The sequence below is a fragment of the Oncorhynchus clarkii genome, unplaced genomic scaffold (assembly GCF_045791955.1).
Source record: "Oncorhynchus clarkii lewisi isolate Uvic-CL-2024 unplaced genomic scaffold, UVic_Ocla_1.0 unplaced_contig_754_pilon_pilon, whole genome shotgun sequence".
Taxonomy (NCBI): Eukaryota; Metazoa; Chordata; class Actinopteri; order Salmoniformes; family Salmonidae; genus Oncorhynchus; species Oncorhynchus clarkii.
In genome coordinates this window covers 63,677-84,774 of record NW_027258315.1, presented here as the reverse complement: position 1 = coordinate 84,774, position 21,098 = coordinate 63,677, and the positions used below count along the sequence as shown (strand labels likewise).

Sequence of the window (21,098 nt, the reverse complement as noted above, 5' to 3'; positions counted from 1 at the left end):
AGCCCATATATTTCACTCTTGTGGGGGGGGGGGGGGGGCAAATCCTATGTTCACACTTATGACAACTTCATGGACTAGGGCCCTATATAATACGGCGCGCCCACACGGAATCACGGAATCCAGACTTTAAACCGAAATTCAACAATATTCAAAAATGTTTTGAACTAAGGAGGAAATCAACAAAATCCTTTCAACTTGTTAGAAAATGCATTCATTTGCCCAAGAGAATCATTAGACATCATCAACAAAATGCATCAGTGATTCCTATTTCCACGCAACTTTCAGAAACAGCACAGGACTGCCCAGTTTCTGTGCGCATGCGTGCGGAGCGCACGCAGGTCTACACTTTGTGTAGCCGTTAGCTTTGAGGCTAATGATTACCTTCTTCTGGTAGAGAAGGAAAGGCTTCCCACAAAAACCTTCTCAATGAAATGTTAACTGCAAAGTAGCCTATGCCAGCTTGGCAGAATTATATCATCATTATTTGCATCCATCCAGTGGCCATTTGTTTTGCAAACTCCGCAATCACATGAGCGCTACAGCAACACCGCTTAACCAAACAAAGGTCTCTTCCTGGCGCACACTTGCGTTTAAAGGGTAACTACACCCCAAAATCGATATGTCTTCAATTTTTCCCAGACCTCAAAAGTGGTCTCCTGCTAGGGTTTTAAATGTTGTCGTGGACATAGAACATCCAATCGTGTTATATTTCGATTAAAAAGGTGTGCTTTTGAGAGCGCAAACCTGGAGAAGCAGGGATAAACGGTAAACCGGGAAATGTAAACGGAGGAGAGGTTGGAATTTTTTTTGGGGGGGGGGGGGGGGGGGTCAGGCAAAACATTGAAGGGATTTTAACGGGCCCTAATGGACGACAGACATTGACAGTCTAAAAACAAATGCTGAATGTAGTGCCTACATTTCGAGGGAAACGCACTGTCCATGATTGGATTTGATCAGGGCAGGGCAGCACTAACAAACTGCATGTAGTCCAATAAAAAGACACAACATTATTAGGGCGATAAATAAAAGGCAGTTGCTCCACGCATGACACAAGAGTACCCTCTACTGGAGCAAAAAGCTTACAGCACCTGGTATTCCCAGGCGGTCTCCCATCCAAGTACTAACCAGGCCCGACCCTGCTTAGCTTCCGAGATCGGACGAGATCGGGCGTATTCAGGCTGGTATGGCCGTAAGCGAAGGGAACTCTCTTGGTACACTATATAAAGTCAATGTGCCGCTCATTCATCGGGAGACAGAGAAATGTCCACGTTGTGACACACTGACAAAGCTCAAACCTTGCTTACATTTCCTTTCCAGCCCATATATTTCACTCTTGTGGGGGGGGGGGGCATATCCTATGTTCACACTTATGACAACTTCATGGACTAGGGCCCTATATAATACGGCGCGCCCACACGGAATCACGGAATCCAGACTTTAAACCGAAATTCAACAATATTCAAAAATGTTTTGAACTAAGGAGGAAATCAACTAAATCCTTTCAACTTGTTAGAAAATGCATTCATTTGCCCAAGAGAATCATTAGACATCAACAAAATGCATCAGTGATTCGTATTTCCACGCAACTTTCAGAAACAGCACAGGACTGCCCAGTTTCTGTGCGCATGCGTGCGGAGCGCGCGCAGGTCTACACTTTGTGTAGCCGTTAGCGTTGAGGCTAATGATTACCTTCTTCTGGTAGAGAAGGAAAGGCTTCCCACAAAAACCTTCTCAATGAAATGTTAACTGCAAAGTAGCCTATGCCAGCTTGGCAGAATTATATCATCATTATTTGCATCCATCCAGTGGCCATTTGTTTTGCAAACTCCGCAATCACATGAGCGCTACAGCAACACCGCTTAACCAAACAAAGGTCTCTTCCTGGCGCACACTTGCGTTTAAAGGGTAACTACACCCCAAAATCGATATGTCTTCAATTTTTCCCAGACCTCAAAAGTGGTCTCCTGCTAGGGTTTTAAATGTTGTCGTGGACATAGAACATCCAATCGTGTTATATTTCGATTAAAAAGGTGTGCTTTTGAGAGCGCAAACCTGGAGAAGCAGGGATAAACGGTAAACCGGGAAATGTAAACGGAGGAGAGGTTGGAATTTTTTTTTTTGGGGGGGGGGGGGGTCAGGCAAAACATTGAAGGGATTTTACAGGGCCCTAATGGACGACAGACATTGACAGTCTAAAAACAAATGCTGAATGTAGTGCCTACATTTCGAGGGAAACGCACTGTCCATGATTGGATTTGATCAGGGCAGGGCAGCACTAACAAACTGCATGTAGTCCAATAAAAAGACACAACATTATTAGGGCGATAAATAAAAGGCAGTTGCTCCACGCATGACACAAGAGTACCCTCTACTGGAGCAAAAAGCTTACAGCACCTGGTATTCCCAGGCGGTCTCCCATCCAAGTACTAACCAGGCCCGACCCTGCTTAGCTTCCGAGATCGGACGAGATCGGGCGTATTCAGGCTGGTATGGCCGTAAGCGAAGGGAACTCTCTTGGTACACTATATAAAGTCAATGTGCCGCTCATTCATCGGGAGACAGAGAAATGTCCACGTTGTGACACACTGACAAAGCTCAAACCTTGCTTACATTTCCTTTCCAGCCCATATATTTCACTCTTGTGGGGGGGGGGGGGGGGGGCATATCCTATGTTCACACTTATGACAACTTCATGGACTAGGGCCCTATATAATACGGCGCGCCCACACGGAATCACGGAATCCAGACTTTAAACCGAAATTCAACAATATTCAAAAATGTTTTGAACTAAGGAGGAAATCAACAAAATCCTTTCAACTTGTTAGAAAATGCATTCATTTGCCCAAGAGAATCATTAGACATCATCAACAAAATGCATCAGTGATTCCTATTTCCACGCAACTTTCAGAAACAGCACAGGACTGCCCAGTTTCTGTGCGCATGCGTGCGGAGCGCGCGCAGGTCTACACTTTGTGTAGCCGTTAGCGTTGAGGCTAATGATTACCTTCTTCTGGTAGAGAAGGAAAGGCTTCCCACAAAAACCTTCTCAATGAAATGTTAACTGCAAAGTAGCCTATGCCAGCTTGGCAGAATTATATCATCATTATTTGCATCCATCCAGTGGCCATTTGTTTTGCAAACTCCGCAATCACATGAGCGCTACAGCAACACCGCTTAACCAAACAAAGGTCTCTTCCTGGCGCACACTTGCGTTTAAAGGGTAACTACACCCCAAAATCGATATGTCTTCAATTTTTCCCAGACCTCAAAAGTGGTCTCCTGCTAGGGTTTTAAATGTTGTCGTGGACATAGAACATCCAATCGTGTTATATTTCGATTAAAAAGGTGTGCTTTTGAGAGCGCAAACCTGGAGAAGCAGGGATAAACGGTAAACCGGGAAATGTAAACGGAGGAGAGGTTGGAATTTTTTTTGGGGGGGGGGGGGGGGGGGGTCAGGCAAAACATTGAAGGGATTTTACAGGGCCCTAATGGACGACAGACATTGACAGTCTAAAAACAAATGCTGAATGTAGTGCCTACATTTCGAGGGAAACGCACTGTCCATGATTGGATTTGATCAGGGCAGGGCAGCACTAACAAACTGCATGTAGTCCAATAAAAAGACACAACATTATTAGGGCGATAAATAAAAGGCAGTTGCTCCACGCATGACACAAGAGTACCCTCTACTGGAGCAAAAAGCTTACAGCACCTGGTATTCCCAGGCGGTCTCCCATCCAAGTACTAACCAGGCCCGACCCTGCTTAGCTTCCGAGATCGGACGAGATCGGGCGTATTCAGGCTGGTATGGCCGTAAGCGAAGGGAACTCTCTTGGTACACTATATAAAGTCAATGTGCCGCTCATTCATCGGGAGACAGAGAAATGTCCACGTTGTGACACACTGACAAAGCTCAAACCTTGCTTACATTTCCTTTCCAGCCCATATATTTCACTCTTGTGGGGGGGGGGGGGGGCATATCCTATGTTCACACTTATGACAACTTCATGGACTAGGGCCCTATATAATACGGCGCGCCCACACGGAATCACGGAATCCAGACTTTAAACCGAAATTCAACAATATTCAAAAATGTTTTGAACTAAGGAGGAAATCAACTAAATCCTTTCAACTTGTTAGAAAATGCATTCATTTGCCCAAGAGAATCATTAGACATCAACAAAATGCATCAGTGATTCGTATTTCCACGCAACTTTCAGAAACAGCACAGGACTGCCCAGTTTCTGTGCGCATGCGTGCGGAGCGCGCGCAGGTCTACACTTTGTGTAGCCGTTAGCGTTGAGGCTAATGATTACCTTCTTCTGGTAGAGAAGGAAAGGCTTCCCACAAAAACCTTCTCAATGAAATGTTAACTGCAAAGTAGCCTATGCCAGCTTGGCAGAATTATATCATCATTATTTGCATCCATCCAGTGGCCATTTGTTTTGCAAACTCCGCAATCACATGAGCGCTACAGCAACACCGCTTAACCAAACAAAGGTCTCTTCCTGGCGCACACTTGCGTTTAAAGGGTAACTACACCCCAAAATCGATATGTCTTCAATTTTTCCCAGACCTCAAAAGTGGTCTCCTGCTAGGGTTTTAAATGTTGTCGTGGACATAGAACATCCAATCGTGTTATATTTCGATTAAAAAGGTGTGCTTTTGAGAGCGCAAACCTGGAGAAGCAGGGATAAACGGTAAACCGGGAAATGTAAACGGAGGAGAGGTTGGAATTTTTTTTTTGGGGGGGGGGGGGGGGGTCAGGCAAAACATTGAAGGGATTTTACAGGGCCCTAATGGACGACAGACATTGACAGTCTAAAAACAAATGCTGAATGTAGTGCCTACATTTCGAGGGAAACGCACTGTCCATGATTGGATTTGATCAGGGCAGGGCAGCACTAACAAACTGCATGTAGTCCAATAAAAAGACACAACATTATTAGGGCGATAAATAAAAGGCAGTTGCTCCACGCATGACACAAGAGTACCCTCTACTGGAGCAAAAAGCTTACAGCACCTGGTATTCCCAGGCGGTCTCCCATCCAAGTACTAACCAGGCCCGACCCTGCTTAGCTTCCGAGATCGGACGAGATCGGGCGTATTCAGGCTGGTATGGCCGTAAGCGAAGGGAACTCTCTTGGTACACTATATAAAGTCAATGTGCCGCTCATTCATCGGGAGACAGAGAAATGTCCACGTTGTGACACACTGACAAAGCTCAAACCTTGCTTACATTTCCTTTCCAGCCCATATATTTCACTCTTGTGGGGGGGGGGGGGGGGGGCATATCCTATGTTCACACTTATGACAACTTCATGGACTAGGGCCCTATATAATACGGCGCGCCCACACGGAATCACGGAATCCAGACTTTAAACCGAAATTCAACAATATTCAAAAATGTTTTGAACTAAGGAGGAAATCAACAAAATCCTTTCAACTTGTTAGAAAATGCATTCATTTGCCCAAGAGAATCATTAGACATCATCAACAAAATGCATCAGTGATTCGTATTTCCACGCAACTTTCAGAAACAGCACAGGACTGCCCAGTTTCTGTGCGCATGCGTGCGGAGCGCGCGCAGGTCTACACTTTGTGTAGCCGTTAGCGTTGAGGCTAATGATTACCTTCTTCTGGTAGAGAAGGAAAGGCTTCCCACAAAAACCTTCTCAATGAAATGTTAACTGCAAAGTAGCCTATGCCAGCTTGGCAGAATTATATCATCATTATTTGCATCCATCCAGTGGCCATTTGTTTTGCAAACTCCGCAATCACATGAGCGCTACAGCAACACCGCTTAACCAAACAAAGGTCTCTTCCTGGCGCACACTTGCGTTTAAAGGGTAACTACACCCCAAAATCGATATGTCTTCAATTTTTCCCAGACCTCAAAAGTGGTCTCCTGCTAGGGTTTTAAATGTTGTCGTGGACATAGAACATCCAATCGTGTTATATTTCGATTAAAAAGGTGTGCTTTTGAGAGCGCAAACCTGGAGAAGCAGGGATAAACGGTAAACCGGGAAATGTAAACGGAGGAGAGGTTGGAATTTTTTTTTGGGGGGGGGGGGGTCAGGCAAAACATTGAAGGGATTTTAACGGGCCCTAATGGACGACAGACATTGACAGTCTAAAAACAAATGCTGAATGTAGTGCCTACATGTCGAGGGAAACGCACTGTCCATGATTGGATTTGATCAGGGCAGGGCAGCACTAACAAACTGCATGTAGTCCAATAAAAAGACACAACATTATTAGGGCGATAAATAAAAGGCAGTTGCTCCACGCATGACACAAGAGTACCCTCTACTGGAGCAAAAAGCTTACAGCACCTGGTATTCCCAGGCGGTCTCCCATCCAAGTACTAAACAGGCCCGACCCTGCTTAGCTTCCGAGATCGGACGAGATCGGGCGTATTTTTTTTTATTTTTTTTTTTATTTTTTAACAATTCACCCTTTTAATAACATCAGAAGAGTAATAGAAGAAAACCAATTTAAAACACAGTCATTCACTAATTCCAATTAATAATTAAATGCAAGTTTCCCATTTGACATTATTTCAATAAAAGTACTCCCCCACACAAACAGTTTTTCAAAATTTCCTCCCCCGTATTTATATATTATCTCTGTATCATTTTCTAAAGTCCTCCTAAAAAGACCTTCCACACTCACACATTTCCCTTCATAATGACCCATATTCCTTCTTTGTCTTACAGCATATCTAGCATGACTTAAAACATAATTAACCAAATTAAAATTCAAAACTTTACTTTTCCCATTAATACCAAAAAGAAAGAATCTCCTCCATTCCACCCCATTAAAAATCTCCTCCCCCCAATGTTTTACTAAAAGCCCTTTTAAAAACTCATGAAAATCTTTTAACCTGCTACATTCAACGAAAAAGTGCATAAAATGTTCCACCCCCGTACCACAAATATCACATTCTCTTTTAATATCCCTATTTATTTGATGCAAAACCACATTTGTAAAAATCCTATTATGTTTCAATTTAAAATCATTGTCTTCACACTCTATAGAATTATATTTTACATTTACATTCTTCCATATTGATTTCACATCCATATTTGCAAACACCCTTGACCACACTTTTTCCGATGCAGGAACTTTTATCTCTTTTAAAATACATTTACTATAAACCATTTTAACTTTTAACCCTGATAAATCATGTTTCTCCCCATTACTTTCACAATATAAAACCGGTAAACCCCTAGATCTTTTAGCCACCTCTTTATTTATTAAAATCACCCACTCCCCAGGAATACATCCTAATATTTTCTTGTACATATTCTCCACTGTAGTTTTACTAATCTCTTCATCTATTTCAACCACATTATCATATATTGCCTGCAACGGAAGGAACCCAGGAATTACCTCATATACTATGTCACCTATCTGCCTCATCCCAGCCCTCATAAAGTATTTACAAAACAACGTCATATCTTTAGACTTGATCTTTGGATTTAAAAATATCGGCTGATTTAAAATGTTTTCTAAGATGGTACATTCATAAGAAATATTTGGTAAAAATTGCCCCCAAGCCCCAAACACTTCTTTATAAAACAACGGTATATTTTCTAACATTTCCTGTTTCACACACATCAATAAACCATTATCCCCAATCCTCCCAACCTTATTCAAATACTCTTTAAAAAACCTTTTCCACCCATAATCCAATTCACCATATAAATATTTCCTTACCATTTTCACTCTTATTGCTATTTTCCTTACCCTTAAATCCACCAACTTCAAACCCCCCTCCTCATAACCTGCAATCAAAGTTTTAAAAGCTATTTTCACCCCCTTCCCGTCCCATAAAAAATCAACTAAGATCTTATTCATTTCAGATAAAACCCATTCTGGCATATCCAAAACATTCATTACATAAATAAAAATTGACATCAACAAGGAATTTATCACAATGACTTTCCCTTTTAACTTCAAAGACCTCCCCCTCCACATATTTACTACCTTCCTAACTTTATTTATCACACCACTCCATGTCAAATCCCTAGCTTCTATTTCATTCACCCCTAAAAACACTCCTAACACCTTAAAATAATCTTTTACCACCTTAAAAGTAAAATTCCCCTCATTAATCTTCCCAATATACATTACAACTGACTTCTCCATATTAACCTTTGCCCCTGATGCTTGTCCATATACTTTAAAACACTCCATCACCCTTTTTACACTTCCCTCATCTCTAACTGTTATAGTGGTATCATCTGCGTATTGATGAATCAAACTAAAACCTCCTTGTGGAGTCTGTACACAATTTATAAGATGATCTTTTTTTAAAAATGCTGCTAAAGGTTCCACCGATAAAACAAATAATAAAGCTGATAAAGGGCATCCCTGTCTCACAGATCTCTCAAGAATAAAAGAATCAGTTAAAACCCCATTACACTTCACCCTACTTTTTGCCTTCTTATATAATAATTTTATCCATCCTATTATTCTATTACCAAAACCATATTTATCCATTACCCTAAACATAAAATCATGCTCTACCCTATCAAAGGCTTTATTTAAATCTATGCTTAAAACTATTCCCCCCATCTTATCATGATTCATTTTATTTATCACATCTCTAATCGTATTAATTGTATCGGCAATATCTCTACCAGGCACACTATAATTCTGTGTAGGTGCTATAATATCATTTAAAACTTGCTTCATTCTATTTGCCAGGATCTTAGCTAAAATCTTATAATCCGAATTTAACAAACTAATTGGCCTATAATTCTCCAGTTTCAATTTGCTCCCCTTATTTTTATATAAAATCGTTATCAGCCCTGTCACCATAGATTCTGAAACACTATTATTATCCTCCATATATTGATAAACTTCCAATAAAATAGGTGCTAAAAAACTTTCATATACTTTATAAAATTCTGCAATTATTCCATCCACACCAGGACTCTTATTTACTTGTAACCCCCTAATCGCATCTTTAACTTCATTCACTGTTATCTTCCCATCACACATTTGTTTATCCTCTACATTAATTTGCACATCCACACTATTCAATATCTCCTTTACACACCCCTCATCCACCTCCCCTTTCTTAAATAAATCCTTATAAAAATTCTGCACTGTTTCTAATATCTCTACATAATCATTAACAACTTCACCCTTTACATTTTCAATCTCTCTAATATATGTTCTCCTCTGTTTATTCTTCTCTAAACCAAGAAAAAATGAAGTACATTTCTCCCCCTCTAAAACATACTTTGCCCTACTTCTTATAATTGCACCCTTACACTTATCTATTTCATATTTACTCAATTTTGCTTTTAAATCTAAAAACGTTTCTACATTATAATTAGGTTCACTGTCACACTTCCCCATTTCTTCATCCAATCTAGCCCTCAACTCATTTTCTTCTCTTTTCATCCTTCCTCGCTTTTTCCTTGCATATCTTATACTAAAAACTTTTATTTTTTCCTTAACCTTGTCCCACCATAAACACTTATCATTCTCTTTCCGCTTATCCTCTATTTCACATGCTATCAAAGATTTAAGGTGTTTCCCATATTCCTCATCTTCTAAATACCCTGCATTCATACACCATATCCCACCCCCTGTTCTTTCCTCATCTAAACCCACTGAAAATGTTAAACCTGCATGATCACTAAAAGTTGTAAAAACATACTTAATAGCTTTCATAAAATTCCTCAAACCTTCTTTTACTAAAACCAGATCAATCCTAGTTTGTTTCAAAACCCCTAAAACCACCTGCCTTCTAGAAAATTCTCTTTTGTCTGGATTTTCCTCTCTCCACATATCAATCATTCCTTTTTCTAACATCATCTTCTTTAAAACCCCCCTAGATACATCACTTCTAAAAATAGCTCCCCTTGTCATATCCAGTCTATCCATTTTAATATTAAAATCCCCAACTACAATACAGTTCCCCTCACACCATTTCCCTAATTCTAAAAATAAATCTTTGCGCTCTATTTCAGTATTAGGAGCATAAATATTTATAATTCTAAAAACCATATTCATATATTCAAAATCTAAAATTAAAATCCTCCCGTTATTATCATTATATATATGTTTCACATTCTCTACTACATCCTTCCTCAATAAAATTGCAACACCACTTGAATTCCCCCTACCATTGTTAACAAAAATAAAATCTCTCCATATTTTTCTTACTTCTAAAATACATACGTTGTCCCAATGTGTTTCTTGAAGACATAAAATATCGGAATTCTCCATTTTTACAATTCTTTGAAATTTTTCCATTGTTCTTAAACCGTTTGCATTGATTGACATAAAATTAACCATTCCAATAAATAGTAAAAATAATACATATTTTCTCATTTACCTCTATCTGTTGTCATGTTTTCTTCCTTTTCTATCCTTTTTCGCCTCCGCCACCGCTTTCCTCTTCCTGTAGCCCTCCCATTTTCTGTCAATCTGTTCCATGTCATCTGAATCTGAAATGGATTCTAAATCCATCTCTTCCACGTAACTTAAACTCTTCTTTCTAGTGCCTGTTGTGCTTTCTGTATCCATTTGCGTTTCCTGTATTATTGTCAGCATCTCACTCCCCTCCACTTCACCTTCTTCCGAGGCACCCACATAGCCCGAGGTCCCCCCCAAAATCTGTGAGTCCCCAGTTCCTCCACCCAGCCCACTCCCCCCCTCCTCCTGAAAGCTCCCTCTTCTTATTGCTGAGTCCATACTGCTCCCTATTTCATTCGTCTTCTGTTCGATCTTCTCCCTTCTTGCGTTCTCCGTCTCTCCACCCTCCACCACGTCCTCTCCTCCATCATCTTCTTCTGGTCTCGGTGATACATCAGTCTCCACAAAGAGATCCTGGCTCCTCTCCTCATTCACAACCTCTCCACAGTTGCACTCGTCAGTTCTCATGCGACATCCTTCGCAAAATGCCCTTTCCTTTCCACCTACACATTCTCTTGCATAATGCCCTTGCTTCCCACACTTATAACATTTGAATTCAGGGCAGTCCTTCAAAATGTGACCAGGCTGAATACAGAGCCTACAAACTCTGACCTGCTTGTCATGAATGACTCTAAAGTACTCTCCTCCTTCAAGTGTGTCAAACCTTGTAGAGTACGGCAATGATTTCACAGTGTCCGTAAATTTCACTTTGCAGTATCTTGTTCCATCTGCTATCTCCGTCCCTGGCCAAACTCTCCTCCTGATTTCAGAGACTGCTGATACACCCCAGCTACCTAGCTTGGCCAATATAGCGTTGTCTTCCATATACACAGGCAAATTCATAAAAGAGACTATAAGTTCATTGGAAACCATGTCTCTTGCCATAATTCTTGTTTCTTTAATCATAAATCCATCCATTAAGCGCTCTTTTCCTTTTCCATTTCTCATCGTGACCTCATACTTTCTTTCTCCTTTTACTCTACATCCCACCACCTCTCCACACACCTCTTTAATCGCACGTAGTAATTCCATCGTCGTGACCCTATCTTCTCCCATCAACTCCACTGCCACCGTAAATTCTTTGCCATATTTCATCTCTCCTTCATCTCCATTTTTCTTCCGTTGAGCATTTTCTTTGTCTTTGTCCGTTCCATTAGCCATTGCCATGTTGTCCGTCATTGTAAAAAACCTTAACCCAAAAAACTCTCCCCCAAGCAGCAAAACTGCAAAGGGGGAAAAAACGAACCAAACTTAAACTTGTTCAAATGCCAAAAATCTAAATTATACTTCAAAAAACGTTGAAAATAACCAAAAAAGCTCTCAAGCAAACAAACACTCACTCACTCACGACTTAATTACCAACACCTGTCTCACTTTCCAAACAGGAAGTGCTCACTCAGGCTGGTATGGCCGTAAGCGAAGGGAACTCTCTTGGTACACTATATAAAGTCAATGTGCCGCTCATTCATCGGGAGACAGAGAAATGTCCACGTTGTGACACACTGACAAAGCTCAAACCTTGCTTACATTTCCTTTCCAGCCCATATATTTCACTCTTGTGGGGGGGGGGGGGGGCATATCCTATGTTCACACTTATGACAACTTCATGGACTAGGGCCCTATATAATACGGCGCGCCCACACGGAATCACGGAATCCAGACTTTAAACCGAAATTCAACAATATTCAAAAATGTTTTGAACTAAGGAGGAAATCAACTAAATCCTTTCAACTTGTTAGAAAATGCATTCATTTGCCCAAGAGAATCATTAGACATCATCAACAAAATGCATCAGTGATTCCTATTTCCACGCAACTTTCAGAAACAGCACAGGACTGCCCAGTTTCTGTGCGCATGCGTGCGGAGCGCGCGCAGGTCTACACTTTGTGTAGCCGTTAGCGTTGAGGCTAATGATTACCTTCTTCTGGTAGAGAAGGAAAGGCTTCCCACAAAAACCTTCTCAATGAAATGTTAACTGCAAAGTAGCCTATGCCAGCTTGGCAGAATTATATCATCATTATTTGCATCCATCCAGTGGCCATTTGTTTTGCAAACTCCGCAATCACATGAGCGCTACAGCAACACCGCTTAACCAAACAAAGGTCTCTTCCTGGCGCACACTTGCGTTTAAAGGGTAACTACACCCCAAAATCGATATGTCTTCAATTTTTCCCAGACCTCAAAAGTGGTCTCCTGCTAGGGTTTTAAATGTTGTCGTGGACATAGAACATCCAATCGTGTTATATTTCGATTAAAAAGGTGTGCTTTTGAGAGCGCAAACCTGGAGAAGCAGGGATAAACGGTAAACCGGGAAATGTAAACGGAGGAGAGGTTGGAATTTTTTTTTTGGGGGGGGGGGGGGGGGTCAGGCAAAACATTGAAGGGATTTTACAGGGCCCTAATGGACGACAGACATTGACAGTCTAAAAACAAATGCTGAATGTAGTGCCTACATTTCGAGGGAAACGCACTGTCCATGATTGGATTTGATCAGGGCAGGGCAGCACTAACAAACTGCATGTAGTCCAATAAAAAGACACAACATTATTAGGGCGATAAATAAAAGGCAGTTGCTCCACGCATGACACAAGAGTACCCTCTACTGGAGCAAAAAGCTTACAGCACCTGGTATTCCCAGGCGGTCTCCCATCCAAGTACTAACCAGGCCCGACCCTGCTTAGCTTCCGAGATCGGACGAGATCGGGCGTATTTTTTTTTTTTTTTTTTTTTTTTTTTTTTATTATGAAAAATCGTACAATATTTGCAACATTCAGTCAGTAATAATTAAGGATGAACAATTCACCCTTTTAATAACATCAGAAGAGTAATAGAAGAAAACCAATTTAAAACACAGTCATTCACTAATTCCAATTAATAATTAAATGCAAGTTTCCCATTTGACATTATTTCAATAAAAGTACTCCCCCACACAAACAGTTTTTCAAAATTTCCTCCCCCGTATTTATATATTATCTCTGTATCATTTTCTAAAGTCCTCCTAAAAAGACCTTCCACACTCACACATTTCCCTTCATAATGACCCATATTCCTTCTTTGTCTTACAGCATATCTAGCATGACTTAAAACATAATTAACCAAATTAAAATTCAAAACTTTACTTTTCCCATTAATACCAAAAAGAAAGAATCTCCTCCATTCCACCCCATTAAAAATCTCCTCCCCCCAATGTTTTACTAAAAGCCCTTTTAAAAACTCATGAAAATCTTTTAACCTGCTACATTCAACGAAAAAGTGCATAAAATGTTCCACCCCCGTACCACAAATATCACATTCTCTTTTAATATCCCTATTTATTTGATGCAAAACCACATTTGTAAAAATCCTATTATGTTTCAATTTAAAATCATTGTCTTCACACTCTATAGAATTATATTTTACATTTACATTCTTCCATATTGATTTCACATCCATATTTGCAAACACCCTTGACCACACTTTTTCCGATGCAGGAACTTTTATCTCTTTTAAAATACATTTACTATAAACCATTTTAACTTTTAACCCTGATAAATCATGTTTCTCCCCATTACTTTCACAATGTAAAACCGGTAAACCCCTAGATCTTTTAGCCACCTCTTTATTTATTAAAATCACCCACTCCCCAGGAATACATCCTAATATTTTCTTGTACATATTCTCCACTGTAGTTTTACTAATCTCTTCATCTATTTCAACCACATTATCATATATTGCCTGCAACGGAAGGAACCCAGGAATTACCTCATATACTATGTCACCTATCTGCCTCATCCCAGCCCTCATAAAGTATTTACAAAACAACGTCATATCTTTAGACTTGATCTTTGGATTTAAAAATATCGGCTGATTTAAAATGTTTTCTAAGATGGTACATTCATAAGAAATATTTGGTAAAAATTGCCCCCAAGCCCCAAACACTTCTTTATAAAACAACGGTATATTTTCTAACATTTCCTGTTTCACACACATCAATAAACCATTATCCCCAATCCTCCCAACCTTATTCAAATACTCTTTAAAAAACCTTTTCCACCCATAATCCAATTCACCATATAAATATTTCCTTACCATTTTCACTCTTATTGCTATTTTCCTTACCCTTAAATCCACCAACTTCAAACCCCCCTCCTCATAACCTGCAATCAAAGTTTTAAAAGCTATTTTCACCCCCTTCCCGTCCCATAAAAAATCAACTAAGATCTTATTCATTTCAGATAAAACCCATTCTGGCATATCCAAAACATTCATTACATAAATAAAAATTGACATCAACAAGGAATTTATCACAATGACTTTCCCTTTTAACTTCAAAGACCTCCCCCTCCACATATTTACTACCTTCCTAACTTTATTTATCACACCACTCCATGTCAAATCCCTAGCTTCTATTTCATTCACCCCTAAAAACACTCCTAACACCTTAAAATAATCTTTTACCACCTTAAAAGTAAAATTCCCCTCATTAATCTTCCCAATATACATTACAACTGACTTCTCCATATTAACCTTTGCCCCTGATGCTTGTCCATATACTTTAAAACACTCCATCACCCTTTTTACACTTCCCTCATCTCTAACTGTTATAGTGGTATCATCTGCGTATTGATGAATCAAACTAAAACCTCCTTGTGGAGTCTGTACACAATTTATAAGATGATCTTTTTTTAAAAATGCTGCTAAAGGTTCCACCGATAAAACAAATAATAAAGCTGATAAAGGGCATCCCTGTCTCACAGATCTCTCAAGAATAAAAGAATCAGTTAAAACCCCATTACACTTCACCCTACTTTTTGCCTTCTTATATAATAATTTTATCCATCCTATTATTCTATTACCAAAACCATATTTATCCATTACCCTAAACATAAAATCATGCTCTACCCTATCAAAGGCTTTATTTAAATCTATGCTTAAAACTATTCCCCCCATCTTATCATGATTCATTTTATTTATCACATCTCTAATCGTATTAATTGTATCGGCAATATCTCTACCAGGCACACTATAATTCTGTGTAGGTGCTATAATATCATTTAAAACTTGCTTCATTCTATTTGCCAGGATCTTAGCTAAAATCTTATAATCCGAATTTAACAAACTAATTGGCCTATAATTCTCCAGTTTCAATTTGCTCCCCTTATTTTTATATAAAATCGTTATCAGCCCTGTCACCATAGATTCTGAAACACTATTATTATCCTCCATATATTGATAAACTTCCAATAAAATAGGTGCTAAAAAACTTTCATATACTTTATAAAATTCTGCAATTATTCCATCCACACCAGGACTCTTATTTACTTGTAACCCCCTAATCGCATCTTTAACTTCATTCACTGTTATCTTCCCATCACACATTTGTTTATCCTCTACATTAATTTGCACATCCACACTATTCAATATCTCCTTTACACACCCCTCATCCACCTCCCCTTTCTTAAATAAATCCTTATAAAAATTCTGCACTGTTTCTAATATCTCTACATAATCATTAACAACTTCACCCTTTACATTTTCAATCTCTCTAATATATGTTCTCCTCTGTTTATTCTTCTCTAAACCAAGAAAAAATGAAGTACATTTCTCCCCCTCTAAAACATACTTTGCCCTACTTCTTATAATTGCACCCTTACACTTATCTATTTCATATTTACTCAATTTTGCTTTTAAATCTAAAAACGTTTCTACATTATAATTAGGTTCACTGTCACACTTCCCCATTTCTTCATCCAATCTAGCCCTCAACTCATTTTCTTCTCTTTTCATCCTTCCTCGCTTTTTCCTTGCATATCTTATACTAAAAACTTTTATTTTTTCCTTAACCTTGTCCCACCATAAACACTTATCATTCTCTTTCCGCTTATCCTCTATTTCACATGCTATCAAAGATTTAAGGTGTTTCCCATATTCCTCATCTTCTAAATACCCTGCATTCATACACCATATCCCACCCCCTGTTCTTTCCTCATCTAAACCCACTGAAAATGTTAAACCTGCATGATCACTAAAAGTTGTAAAAACATACTTAATAGCTTTCATAAAATTCCTCAAACCTTCTTTTACTAAAACCAGATCAATCCTAGTTTGTTTCAAAACCCCTAAAACCACCTGCCTTCTAGAAAATTCTCTTTTGTCTGGATTTTCCTCTCTCCACATATCAATCATTCCTTTTTCTAACATCATCTTCTTTAAAACCCCCCTAGATACATCACTTCTAAAAATAGCTCCCCTTGTCATATCCAGTCTATCCATTTTAATATTAAAATCCCCAACTACAATACAGTTCCCCTCACACCATTTCCCTAATTCTAAAAATAAATCTTTGCGCTCTATTTCAGTATTAGGAGCATAAATATTTATAATTCTAAAAACCATATTCATATATTCAAAATCTAAAATTAAAATCCTCCCGTTATTATCATTATATATATGTTTCACATTCTCTACTACATCCTTCCTCAATAAAATTGCAACACCACTTGAATTCCCCCTACCATTGTTAACAAAAATAAAATCTCTCCATATTTTTCTTACTTCTAAAATACATACGTTGTCCCAATGTGTTTCTTGAAGACATAAAATATCGGAATTCTCCATTTTTACAATTCTTTGAAATTTTTCCATTGTTCTTAAACCGTTTGCATTGATTGACATAAAATTAACCATTCCAATAAATAGTAAAAATAATACATATTTTCTCATTTACCTCTATCTGTTGTCATGTTTTCTTCCTTTTCTATCCTTTTTCGCCTCCGCCACCGCTTTCCTCTTCCTGTAGCCCTCCCATTTTCTGTCAATCTGTTCCATGTCATCTGAATCTGAAATGGATTCTAAATCCATCTCTTCCACGTAACTTAAACTCTTCTTTCTAGTGCCTGTTGTGCTTTCTGTATCCATTTGCGTTTCCTGTATTATTGTCAGCATCTCACTCCCCTCCACTTCACCTTCTTCCGAGGCACCCACATAGCCCGAGGTCCCCCCCAAAATCTGTGAGTCCCCAGTTCCTCCACCCAGCCCACTCCCCCCCTCCTCCTGAAAGCTCCCTCTTCTTATTGCTGAGTCCATACTGCTCCCTATTTCATTCGTCTTCTGTTCGATCTTCTCCCTTCTTGCGTTCTCCGTCTCTCCACCCTCCACCACGTCCTCTCCTCCATCATCTTCTTCTGGTCTCGGTGATACATCAGTCTCCACAAAGAGATCCTGGCTCCTCTCCTCATTCACAACCTCTCCACAGTTGCACTCGTCAGTTCTCATGCGACATCCTTCGCAAAATGCCCTTTCCTTTCCACCTACACATTCTCTTGCATAATGCCCTTGCTTCCCACACTTATAACATTTGAATTCAGGGCAGTCCTTCAAAATGTGACCAGGCTGAATACAGAGCCTACAAACTCTGACCTGCTTGTCATGAATGACTCTAAAGTACTCTCCTCCTTCAAGTGTGTCAAACCTTGTAGAGTACGGCAATGATTTCACAGTGTCCGTAAATTTCACTTTGCAGTATCTTGTTCCATCTGCTATCTCCGTCCCTGGCCAAACTCTCCTCCTGATTTCAGAGACTGCTGATACACCCCAGCTACCTAGCTTGGCCAATATAGCGTTGTCTTCCATATACACAGGCAAATTCATAAAAGAGACTATAAGTTCATTGGAAACCATGTCTCTTGCCATAATTCTTGTTTCTTTAATCATAAATCCATCCATTAAGCGCTCTTTTCCTTTTCCATTTCTCATCGTGACCTCATACTTTCTTTCTCCTTTTACTCTACATCCCACCACCTCTCCACACACCTCTTTAATCGCACGTAGTAATTCCATCGTCGTGACCCTATCTTCTCCCATCAACTCCACTGCCACCGTAAATTCTTTGCCATATTTCATCTCTCCTTCATCTCCATTTTTCTTCCGTTGAGCATTTTCTTTGTCTTTGTCCGTTCCATTAGCCATTGCCATGTTGTCCGTCATTGTAAAAAACCTTAACCCAAAAAACTCTCCCCCAAGCAGCAAAACTGCAAAGGGGGAAAAAACGAACCAAACTTAAACTTGTTCAAATGCCAAAAATCTAAATTATACTTCAAAAAACGTTGAAAATAACCAAAAAAGCTCTCAAGCAAACAAACACTCACTCACTCACGACTTAATTACCAACACCTGTCTCACTTTCCAAACAGGAAGTGCTCACTCAGGCTGGTATGGCCGTAAGCGAAGGGAACTCTCTTGGTACACTATATAAAGTCAATGTGCCGCTCATTCATCGGGAGACAGAGAAATGTCCACGTTGTGACACACTGACAAAGCTCAAACCTTGCTTACATTTCCTTTCCAGCCCATATATTTCACTCTTGTGGGGGGGGGGGGGGCATATCCTATGTTCACACTTATGACAACTTCATGGACTAGGGCCCTATATAATACGGCGCGCCCACACGGAATCACGGAATCCAGACTTTAAACCGAAATTCAACAATATTCAAAAATGTTTTGAACTAAGGAGGAAATCAACTAAATCCTTTCAACTTGTTAGAAAATGCATTCATTTGCCCAAGAGAATCATTAGACATCATCAACAAAATGCATCAGTGATTCCTATTTCCACGCAACTTTCAGAAACAGCACAGGACTGCCCAGTTTCTGTGCGCATGCGTGCGGAGCGCGCGCAGGTCTACACTTTGTGTAGCCGTTAGCGTTGAGGCTAATGATTACCTTCTTCTGGTAGAGAAGGAAAGGCTTCCCACAAAAACCTTCTCAATGAAATGTTAACTGCAAAGTAGCCTATGCCAGCTTGGCAGAATTATATCATCATTATTTGCATCCATCCAGTGGCCATTTGTTTTGCAAACTCCGCAATCACATGAGCGCTACAGCAACACCGCTTAACCAAACAAAGGTCTCTTCCTGGCGCACACTTGCGTTTAAAGGGTAACTACACCCCAAAATCGATATGTCTTCAATTTTTCCCAGACCTCAAAAGTGGTCTCCTGCTAGGGTTTTAAATGTTGTCGTGGACATAGAACATCCAATCGTGTTATATTTCGATTAAAAAGGTTTGCTTTTGAGAGCGCAAACCTGGAGAAGCAGGGATAAACGGTAAACCGGGAAATGTAAACGGAGGAGAGGTTGGAATTTTTTTTTGGGGGGGGGGGGGGGTCAGGCAAAACATTGAAGGGATTTTACAGGGCCCTAATGGACGACAGACATTGACAGTCTAAAAACAAATGCTGAATGTAGTGCCTACATTTCGAGGGAAACGCACTGTCCATGATTGGATTTGATCAGGGCAGGGCAGCACTAACAAACTGCATGTAGTCCAATAAAAAGACACAACATTATTAGGGCGATAAATAAAAGGCAGTTGCTCCACGCATGACACAAGAGTACCCTCTACTGGAGCAAAAAGCTTACAGCACCTGGTATTCCCAGGCGGTCTCCCATCCAAGTACTAACCAGGCCCGACCCTGCTTAGCTTCCGAGATCGGACGAGATCGGGCGTATTCAGGCTGGTATGGCCGTAAGCGAAGGGAACTCTCTTGGTACACTATATAAAGTCAATGTGCCGCTCATTCATCGGGAGACAGAGAAATGTCCACGTTGTGACACACTGACAAAGCTCAAACCTTGCTTACATTTCCTTTCCAGCCCATATATTTCACTCTTGTGGGGGGGGGGGGGGGGGCATATCCTATGTTCACACTTATGACAACTTCATGGACTAGGGCCCTATATAATACGGCGCGCCCACACGGAATCACGGAATCCAGACTTTAAACCGAAATTCAACAATATTCAAAAATGTTTTGAACTAAGGAGGAAATCAACTAAATCCTTTCAACTTGTTAGAAAATGCATTCATTTGCCCAAGAGAATCATTAGACATCATCAACAAAATGCATCAGTGATTCCTATTTCCACGCAACTTTCAGAAACAGCACAGGACTGCCCAGTTTCTGTGCGCATGCGTGCGGAGCGCGCGCAGGTCTACACTTTGTGTAGCCGTTAGCGTTGAGGCTAATGATTACCTTCTTCTGGTAGAGAAGGAAAGGCTTCCCACAAAAACCTTCTCAATGAAATGTTAACTGCAAAGTAGCCTATGCCAGCTTGGCAGAATTATATCATCATTATTTGCATCCATCCAGTGGCCATTTGTTTTGCAAACTCCGCAATCACATGAGCGCTACAGCAACACCGCTTAACCAAACAAAGGTCTCTTCCTGGCGCACACTTGCGTTTAAAGGGTAACTACACCCCAAAATCGATATGTCTTCAATTTTTCCCAGACCTCAAAAGTGGTCTCCTGCTAGGGTTTTAAATGTTGTCGTGGACATAGAACATCCAATCGTGTTATATTTCGATTAAAAAGGTGTGCTTTTGAGAGCGCAAACCTGGAGAAGCAGGGATAAACGGTAAACCGGGAAATGTAAACGGAGGAGAGGTTGGAATTTTTTTTTTTTGGGGGGGGGGGGGTCAGGCAAAACATTGAAGGGATTTTACAGGGCCCTAATGGACGACAGACATTGACAGTCTAAAAACAAATGCTGAATGTAGTGCCTACATTTCGAGGGAAACGCACTGTCCATGATTGGATTTGATCAGGGCAGGGCAGCACTAACAAACTGCATGTAGTCCAATAAAAAGACACAACATTATTAGGGCGATAAATA

At 40.1% G+C, this 21,098-nt stretch overlaps 5 non-coding genes across 5 annotated transcripts; all 5 read right to left on the bottom strand.

Moving 5' to 3' along the window:
• Positions 1 to 1,076: 1,076 nt before the first annotated feature.
• Positions 1,077 to 1,195, bottom strand: LOC139396625 (5S ribosomal RNA). The gene has a single exon (XR_011630801.1). It is a non-coding gene; the product is annotated as a 5S ribosomal RNA (ribosomal RNA).
• Positions 1,196 to 2,382: 1,187 nt separating this feature from the next.
• On the bottom strand, positions 2,383 to 2,501 carry LOC139396624 (5S ribosomal RNA). Its single transcript, XR_011630800.1, has one exon. It is a non-coding gene; the product is annotated as a 5S ribosomal RNA (ribosomal RNA).
• A 1,199-nt stretch (positions 2,502 to 3,700) lies between these two features.
• Positions 3,701 to 3,819, bottom strand: LOC139396623 (5S ribosomal RNA). The gene has a single exon (XR_011630799.1). It is a non-coding gene; the product is annotated as a 5S ribosomal RNA (ribosomal RNA).
• A 1,192-nt stretch (positions 3,820 to 5,011) lies between these two features.
• Positions 5,012 to 5,130, bottom strand: LOC139396622 (5S ribosomal RNA). Its single transcript, XR_011630798.1, has one exon. It is a non-coding gene; the product is annotated as a 5S ribosomal RNA (ribosomal RNA).
• A 14,705-nt stretch (positions 5,131 to 19,835) lies between these two features.
• Positions 19,836 to 19,954, bottom strand: LOC139396621 (5S ribosomal RNA). The gene has a single exon (XR_011630797.1). It is a non-coding gene; the product is annotated as a 5S ribosomal RNA (ribosomal RNA).
• Positions 19,955 to 21,098: the final 1,144 nt, after the last annotated feature.